Source organism: Solanum stenotomum, chromosome 12 (assembly GCF_019186545.1).
Source record: "Solanum stenotomum isolate F172 chromosome 12, ASM1918654v1, whole genome shotgun sequence".
Lineage (NCBI taxonomy): Eukaryota > Viridiplantae > Streptophyta > Magnoliopsida > Solanales > Solanaceae > Solanum > Solanum stenotomum.
Window position 1 is genome coordinate 49,795,755 of NC_064293.1, and position 9,792 is coordinate 49,805,546.

Here is a 9,792-nt window from a genome sequence, read left to right on the forward strand (position 1 = left end):
GCAAACATAAAATTTGCTATGGAGCGCAATTATGCAAACTATAGCTATAACATACAAATATGATTTTTATGTTTGTTATATGTGAAAGTTGCTCAAGAAAGAACAAACAAGATATCCCAAGGATGCCCAACTTTTTCTATAACGAAAATATTAGTTGGAGTGAATTAATATTACTAATTCACAATACATCCATATTTTTGGTTGAATAATTCTACTTAAATATGAGTTTGCATCGATGTCACAAAAATGAATGTTATTATGGCTTTTATGAGTAAGAATATTTTGGCACCTTCATACACACTCCAATTTTATGCAAGTACGAGTGTATTATAGTTTAGATTGGATATTAAAATGGACAAATTACTTAACTACACTCCTTTACTTACCTTAATATCCATTTATTCCTACTTATTTTAAAATTTTCAAAAATCTCTTATTTACCTATGTATCCCGCATGTATCCCGTGCACAACACTATGTATCCCACTATGTGGAATGTATCAAACACTATGTATCCCGTGTACAACGCTATGTATCCCGTGCACAATGCTATGTATCCCGCTATATGGAATATATCAAACCTAATGTATCCCGTGCACAACGCTATGTATCCCGCAAACATCATTTTAAAGGGATTTTTGGTAAATAGAAAACTAGAAGGGATAGGATGTTATTTAGTACTTATAGTATGTGGTTCCTATAATTTATACTATTAAAATTCTTCTGATTTTTATATTTATTTTTAAAATATTTTGGAGATTAGATTAGGTGAGTTTATAATCCTCGTATATATTACGCTAGCTAGCCAGTAGTGTTTGTGCCACATTACACTAGTAGTGTATATACCTAATATTATTTGGAGATTTTATTAGAAGAAAGAGGTAAATTAGTAGTATTAAAAAGATGGAAATATAAAAAATGAAGAAATAAATCTCTTCAGGCTGAGGCGCGGATATCTCGCTCTCTTTAAGGAGATTCAAGCCCACTGCAGCAAATGTTTTCACCGGTCCAGCAGTAGTCCTCTTGACTTGTCCCCTCCAGGATACAACAACCTTCACAAAGTATAACTCAACAAATCTGGACAAGAGTTGAGTCCAAAGCTCCACAAAAAAGAACACCTCTCTTCAACTAATAAGAACTCTCTTTTTGACAAACCTTATACACTCTATATTTTCTTGTTGTATTGTGTGTCCCAAACCAAATGAAGACTATCACTATTTATAGTTGAGGAAGTCTTCCTACCAATTGATAGGAAGATAATGGGTAGTAAATAGTGAAGATAAATGGCCTTAGGAGTTACATAGGTTACAAGGTATAATGAAGGAGTAATGAAAAAGATAATTGAAGAAATAATGGTCAAATGCACCAACGGCTAAGACTATTGCAAGAAAGGAATTGAATATAACACTAACTCCAACAAATGGAGTAATGCGGCAGTTAACTCCAAAATGTAGTAACTCACCAATTAAAAGACCACTAATGGGCAGTCCTTATTCCTTTCTGCAACATATTCACAAAGGCATAATAAGCCTAGGACATTCTATAACAATTTAATTAATATTAAAATGTTCAATAGACCAACAATCCCCCACTCATTTTAATATTAGACAAGAGAGTCTATCAGTTGAAGGAAGATTACTATGCATAATAAAGGTGTGCTCTGCATTGAACCTTCACTTAGTGAAACAGTAACTTTTACTCCAGAGTCGTAGTGGTCTCAGACTTGAACTATGACTGCTTAAGGGAAATAAAATATCATTGCTCACACATAATAATCAAGGTGTTGACATGAGCTTTAAAAGCCAGCACGTTATGGCCATGTGCTATCCCGGTTTCATGAGTGCTTTTGAGAATAAGCCAAACTCTCATAGGAAGCGACCTACTTCCACACATCACATAGGTGAAATCTGTCGAGAGTGCTCCTGTAAGCTTAACACTCCACCCATACGGGCTACAGATATTCATTAAGAGTTTTATCAACTCAACCTTCACATAACTACAGGAAACAATGCACTCACATCATAGGGAGGGAATAAAAAGATAGTGCATTTTTCACAACAAGTCATCATATGATTAGTTTTTCCCTTTGAACCTGGTTATAGGATCTCTAGTCCCCAGGTTGGGTTTCCTCATATATGACTCAATGATTTATAGGCTTCAATCCCATCCCCCTCGATGTGCTCCAGACCTTTTCTCTTGTTAAGGCCTTAGTAAGAGGATCTGCAAGATTATCACAAGATTTGACATAATCAACATTAATGGTACCATTTGTCAAATATGATCTTACATTACTGTGTTTCCTCCTTATAGGTCTGGATTTACCGTTGTAGTAACGGTTTTGAACTCTACCAATCGCAGCGGTGCTATCACAATGAATTAAAATAGGAGGAATTGGTTTTTCAAAATAAGGTATTTGAAATAATAAATCTCTTAACCAATTCGCTTCCTCACTAGCTGAAGCTAAAGCAATTAGTTCAGCCTCCAAGGTAGAGTTAGCAATTATAGTTTGCTTTTTTGATTTCCAACAAACAGCACCACCACCTAAAGTAAAGACATAACCAGTGGTAGAACAGGAATCACCTGATAAAGTGTTCCAATCTGCATCACAAAAGCCTTCAAGTACAGCAGGATATTTTTTATAGAACAAACCACAATTTTTCGTTCCAATTAAATATCTCATAACTCTTGTTACAGCATGCCAATGTTCATTACCTGGCTTGCTTGTAAACCTGCCAAGTACTCCTACTGCATATGCAATATCAGGCCTAGTGCAATCAGTCACATACCTCAAACTTCCGATTATGCTAGCATATTCCTTTTGATTTATTACATCATTTTCACTTTCAACAGGAAATAAGTGAACACTTGAATCAAAAGGAGTAGCAACATGCTTGCAATCAAGAAAGTTATATTTTTTCAAAATTTTCTCAACATAATGTGACTGGTCAAGGAAAATTCCATCACATGTTCTTGTTATTTTTATTCCAAGAATAAAATTTGCCTCACCAAGATCTTTCATATCAAAATGGCTTCTAAGAATATTCTTAGTTTCATCAATAACATTCATGTTAGAGCCAAAGATCAATAAATCATCAACATATAGGCAAATAATCACATGTGAATTATTCCAAGACTTATGATATATGCACTTATCACACTCATTTGTTTTAAAACCATTTTCAATCATGCAGGAATCAAACTTTTCATGCCATTGCTTAGGTGCCTGTTTCAAGCCATATAGGGATTTAGTAAGTTTACATACTTTGCTTTCTTGGCCTGCTTCAACAAAAGACTCGGGTTGATCCATATAAATTTCCTCATTTAGGTCTCCATTTAAAAAAGCAGTTTTTACATCCATTTGATGAATTTGCAAATCAAAAATTGCAGCCATAGCAATTAAAAGTCTTATGGATGTAATTCTTGTTACCGGTGAAAAAGTATCAAAAAATTCTAGGCCTTCTAGTTGTTTAAAACCTTTTGCAACTAGCCTAGCCTTGTATTTATCAATAGATCCATCCGGTTTCAACTTTTTTCTTAAGACCCATTTGCAACCAATAGTTTTACAACCCGGTGGTAAATCAACTAACTTCCAAGTTTTATTAGAAATTAGTGATTCCATTTCATCATTTACAGCCTCTTTCCAAAATATAGAATCATGTGAAGATAATGCTTCTTTCAAAGTGAGAGGGTCATCTCCAACATTAAACACATAAAAATCAGAACCAAAATCTTTTTCTACTCTAACTCTTTTACTTCTTCTTAACTCAAAATCATCAACTTCTTTATTTTTCAAAGTAGAAGTAGAAGAACTAGGTAGTGACAAAATATTTTGTTCAATCCTTTGACCCCCACTATTTTTAGAATCAAAAGGAAATTTATTCTCATGAAAAATAGCATCACCCGATTCTATCACAATATTATCTTCAAGATTAAAAAATCTATAGGCTGTACTATTTGAAGCATAACCAAGAAAAGCACAAGTAGTAACTTTCTTACCCAACTTTGTAATCTTGGGATCCATTAGCCTCACAAAGGCTAGACAACCCCAAACTCTTAGATATCCCAAACTTGGCTTGTAACCTTTCCACAATTCAAAAGGTGTCAATTTAGACTTTTTATGAGGCACACGATTCAACACATAACAAGCAGTTAAAATAGCTTCACCCCAAAAATTTAAAGGTGCATGTGACTCAATAAGCATGGCATTAGTCAATTCAACCAAAGTTCTATTTTTCCTTTCCGCTACTCCATTAGATGAAGGAGAGTAAGGAGGAGTAGTTTCATGAATTATTCCCAATGATCTAACAAAAGAATTAAACTCATTTGACTCATATTCACGGCCTCTATCACTTCTAATTCTTTTTATTTTTCTTCCAAACTGATTTTCAACCTCATGGAGATAAGTTTTGAAATTTTCAAAAGCATCACTTTTATTTTTCATCAAGTAAACATATGTAAACTTAGAAAAATCATCAATGAAAGTGATAAAATATCTATTACCTCCACGAGTTAAAATTCCACCAAGTTCACAAATATCAGTATGAACTAATTCTAACAAATCAGTTTTTCTTTCAACTTGAAAATGAGGCCTTTTAGTGATTTTGGCTTTACTACAAGCCTCACACTTTTCAAAATTCTTTTTAATCATTGGAATTAATCCTAAACTACTCATGATTCCAACATAACGATCATTAATATGACACAAACGAGCATGCCAAAAATTGGTAGAAGAAAGCATGTAAACAGAAGTAGAAGTTTTATTCATTTCAACATTCAATTTGAACATCCCATCACATGCATACCCCTTTCCCACAAAAATACCCTTCTTCACTATTACATATTGATCAGATTCAATAATCTGTTTAAAGCCTGCTTTATTAAGAAGAAAACTAGACATCAAATTTTTCCTCATAGAAGGAGTATAAAGTACATCTTTCAAAGTTAATACCCTTCCAGAAGTAAAACACAATTCAACATCTCCCTTTCCAAGCACTTGAGTAGTGTGAGCATCACCAAGCATGATGGTTTTGGGCTCCTCAAAATGAGTATATTTCTTAAACCAGTCTTTGTCATAACAGACATGACGGTTTGCACCAGAATCAGCCCACCATCCATCAACATTCTCAACCATGTTTATGTCGGTAATCACCGCCACAAAAGGTTCTTCGGTAACGTTTGCCTGAGGGTTAGGACCACGTTTCCGGAATCTGCAAAATCGAGCAATATGCCCACTCTTGCCACAAACAAAGCACGGTCCTTTGTCTTGAACTTGTTGATTTTGTGCTTGGTTATTTTCACCATTATTTTTCTTGGGAGGTCTACCATTATTTTTCTTGAATTTTTTCTTCTTAGGCTTCAAAGAAGTATTTTTGTGAGATTCAGGAGTAGCATTATTTGAAGTAATTAAATTTACCTTCGTTGTGATGTTGTTCTCTTCTGTTTGTAAAAGTGCATCTTGGCCCCTTGCCTCTTCTTCCATGCGGATTTTCATTATCAAGGTTTCAAGAGAGGTTTCCTTTTGTTTGTGGCGCATAGTTTTTTGAAATTCCTTCCAAGAAGGTGGAAGTTTATCTACTATGCCACAAACAATAAGGTTATCTCCAATTTTTACCTCCTCGGACCTTAGCTCTCCAACAATCATTATAAAGTCTTGAGCTTGGTCTACCACTGATTTGTTGTCCACCATTTGGAAACGAAAAAATCTACTAGCCGCATATTTTTTCGCTCCAGCCTCTTCGGTATCATACTTACTCTGCAATGCTTTCCAAATTTTCTTTGCACTAGAGTAAGTTCTATCATAATAATCATAAAAATTATCAGATAGACAATTAAGAATATAATACCGACACTTATAGGAATCACCATCATACTTTTCCACTTTCTCTAGATGAGAAATAGTTTCATCATCATTCATAGAGGTGATGTCTACTTTATTAGGATTCTTCTCAGTTAACACATAAGAAACATTGAGAAGACTTAAGTAGAAAAGTACTTTACCCTTCCATCTCTTAAAATGGTTACCATTGAACCGAAATGGCTTGTTAAGGTCTCCCATCTTGACATCCGCATTTTTGTCAATTGTAGCCATAACGAATCTCCTTAAAATTGTTAGTGAAAACTTACAAGATAACAAAAATACAAGATTACAATTGAATATAAAAAATGAAGAAATAAATCTCTTCAGGCTGAGGCGCGGATATCTCGCTCTCTTTAAGGAGATTCAAGCCCACTGCAGCAAATGTTTTCACCGGTCCAGCAGTAGTCCTCTTGACTTGTCCCCTCCAGGATACAACAGCCTTCACAAAGTATAACTCAACAAATCTGGACAAGAGTTGAGTCCAAAGCTCCACAAAAAAGAACACCTCTCTTCAACTAATAAGAACTCTCTTTTTGACAAACCTTATACACTCTATATTTTCTTGTTGTATTGTGTGTCCCAAACCAAATGAAGACTATCACTATTTATAGTTGAGGAAGTCTTCCTACCAATTGATAGGAAGATAATGGGTAGTAAATAGTGAAGATAAATGGCCTTAGGAGTTACATAGGTTACAAGGTATAATGAAGGAGTAATGAAAAAGATAATTGAAGAAATAATGGTCAAATGCACCAACGGCTAAGACTATTGCAAGAAAGGAATTGAATATAACACTAACTCCAACAAATGGAGTAATGCGGCAGTTAACTCCAAAATGTAGTAACTCACCAATTAAAAGACCACTAATGGGCAGTCCTTATTCCTTTCTGCAACATATTCACAAAGGCATAATAAGCCTAGGACATTCTATAACAATTTAATTAATATTAAAATGTTCAATAGACCAACAGTAAGTAGTAGTATTTGTTGGGAAGAAGTGTAATTATCATAGGATGCCTTGAAGGAGATGTACAATTGAAAGCAAATCAATAATGATTGGAAATGATTCATTCCATTTCCATGTATAAATATGATGTTGAACATTGTGGTGATATGCACTACATATATTGCATTCTTAGCTATCCCTATAGATGATTGTATTGCGGTTTCAACCCAATTAATTAATTAATAGTAATGTCTGATTTTTGTCGTTGCATTACATGTGAAAGGGTTGCTGCTATATATATTTTCTCTTATTACATAAGAGTGAGTTAAAACAGCTCTCCGTCAACGTGTTTGCTTGTTAACCGGGTATTTAGGTTTCCCAAAGGAATTTAAAACAGAACGTGCCTGCTTGTTGATGAGGATGGATATATAGGTAATTTTAAATGATTTGTTTGTTTTTCATTGATTGAAAGATATATAGGAGTTTTTGTGTAACATTTCAAGTTGCGGATGATTTGCCTAAACTAGATCTATCCTCTCCAAATTACACTTATATATGAAATTATGCGTAAATCTTATCTTCTCTTGATTCCACTTATGAAACTACCTTTAGGTGGCGGACATGCCTTATGTTGTGTTTTCCATTGTTTGTCTGTGTCCATGCTATGATGTTGCTTTCTAACTGAACATATGGAAAAAGGAGTTGTGAAAGGCAACAGTGGACTATAAATTGGAAAAAGTAGTATAAGCACTGAGCTAAATTTTGGGCAATCACATGCTGCATTATTACTTGTAGAACTATCTTTTTTCCTTTTTGATCACTCCCCTTTCCAGTTTCAGCTAAAAAGCTGTTTTATCACATGGGCATGCAGATCTCTTATTTTTTTTGATAGGGATTGCTATTTGCTGGTCCCTCTCTTCTTCACTTGTCTCCCATATTATTAGTTGTTGGTAAGAATTACTGTTACAAGTGTATTACTACTTGTTACTCCCTCCGTCCCATTTTATGTGAGGTAGTTTGATTCGGCACAGAGTTTAAGAAAGAAAGGTAGACTTTTAAAACTTGTGGTCCAAAATGAATGATAAAAATTTGTGTGACTGTAAATCATTTTATTAAGGATAAAATAGACTTATTATAGTTAAATTATTACTTAATATAGAAACATATCATTCTTTTTAGGACTGACTAAAAAGGAAAGTAAGTCACATGAATTGAGACATAGGAATTAGTTTTCAACAAGCTAATTTTAAGATAAAACATTCTGCCCTATGTTGGGCTGGGAACATAGCTAACTGCATTTGAAAGGAAAATATCTTATTTATAAACTCTAGTATTTCTTATATATTTCGGTGTATTCCTGTGTATTGAAAATAACAGTAATATCTCTATTTATAAAAGTAAAAATCAAATTAAATTAGGATTAGGATACACTCTAACTAACAATCGTAATTAAACATAAATAAGTAAATATTCAAAATAACAAATCCTAATCAACTTAGGATTCCTACTCCAAGTCTCCAACTTTGAATTATTATTTCCAACTGCATTGAATGAAATAACGATTTTAATTTTGAATCTTGAACTTGATTTATGTTTAAAAGTAGCAATCGCGAGATGTAATTATATATTTGTACAATGACTTTTATATATGGGGCAATTAAAATTTCGGAAGATTTCTTTCTATATAAATCATCTTTCACTGTGTGATTATCCCAAACAGATTCCTATTAATTTCAACAAAGGTAAACTACTTTTGGTTAAAGGGGTCACCTGCTGTCTACTGTCTACTGTCTAGTAATCAAATAACTTTCACCTTTAGGCTTTAACAAAGAAATTATCTTTGAAATAAAACTGTCATAAAGAAAATTTCAAGGGAGCTCGTTGTTCAAAGAGACAGATCATCCACATTTAATGCCTCAAACTCAATTTTAGTGCATTAATTATATATATTACTCCTTCGATCTCTTTTACTTGTCAAATTTTTATTTTAACACACTTATTAAAAAAATAAAAAAATAAATATAGTTAATTTATTATTTTACCTCTATTAATTAATAGGGTCCAAATATAAGGGCATGTTTGGAAGGACACCATGTAATTGGATTTGGTGTAATTGGATGTAATTACACTGTCCTATTTGGTTGGACAGGTAATTACTTGATCGGTCTCTACTTGATCAGCAGGTAATTAGTGTAATTGGCAGGGGTTGGTGTAATTACCAGCTGATTACTTTTTATTTCTATTTTTTTAAAAAACTTTTTTTACTTCTATTATTTTAAGTTATTTTTTTTATTTTTATTATTCTAAAAATTTCTAAAAGTTTTATTTTATTTTATATTATTATATTTCATTTTCTTCTCGTTCTCAACCAACCTTACTTCATGTGATTCTATTTTTGTATTATTTATTTCTTTATGCCATGCTTATTTTCTCATTAGCATAATTTTATTAGTATTCTAATTTTTAAATTAAAATAGAATTTATTGCTAAGTAAGGTTATAGACTTACATTTTTTTTATAAAAAAAATAAAAATAAATCATATTTATGTATGCTATGTTGAAATTTGCGATAAGAGTTTTATGTCAAATTTATTGTTTTGAATTTATAACTTATGTTATATTTTCAGTTTCATTTGTTTTAATAATATCGAATTCACATTGCAAGTCATTTTTCAATTAGACTTGATAGATTATCTTTTTGTCAAACATTTTAATAATATATGACATTTTATTTATATATTAATCTGTTTATCAAACATGCATTTCACGATGTTCGTAGATACTTCATACTTTAAGTTTTTATGATCAATTCAATTGAAATATATTAATTTGAAAAAATATAAATCAATTGTTTTTAATAATATTATTTAAGAGCATATGTTTATTAATTAATATATTGTCAAAAAATAATATATATATATATATCTCTCTCTCTCTCTCTCTATATATATATATATATATATATATATATATATATATATATATATATT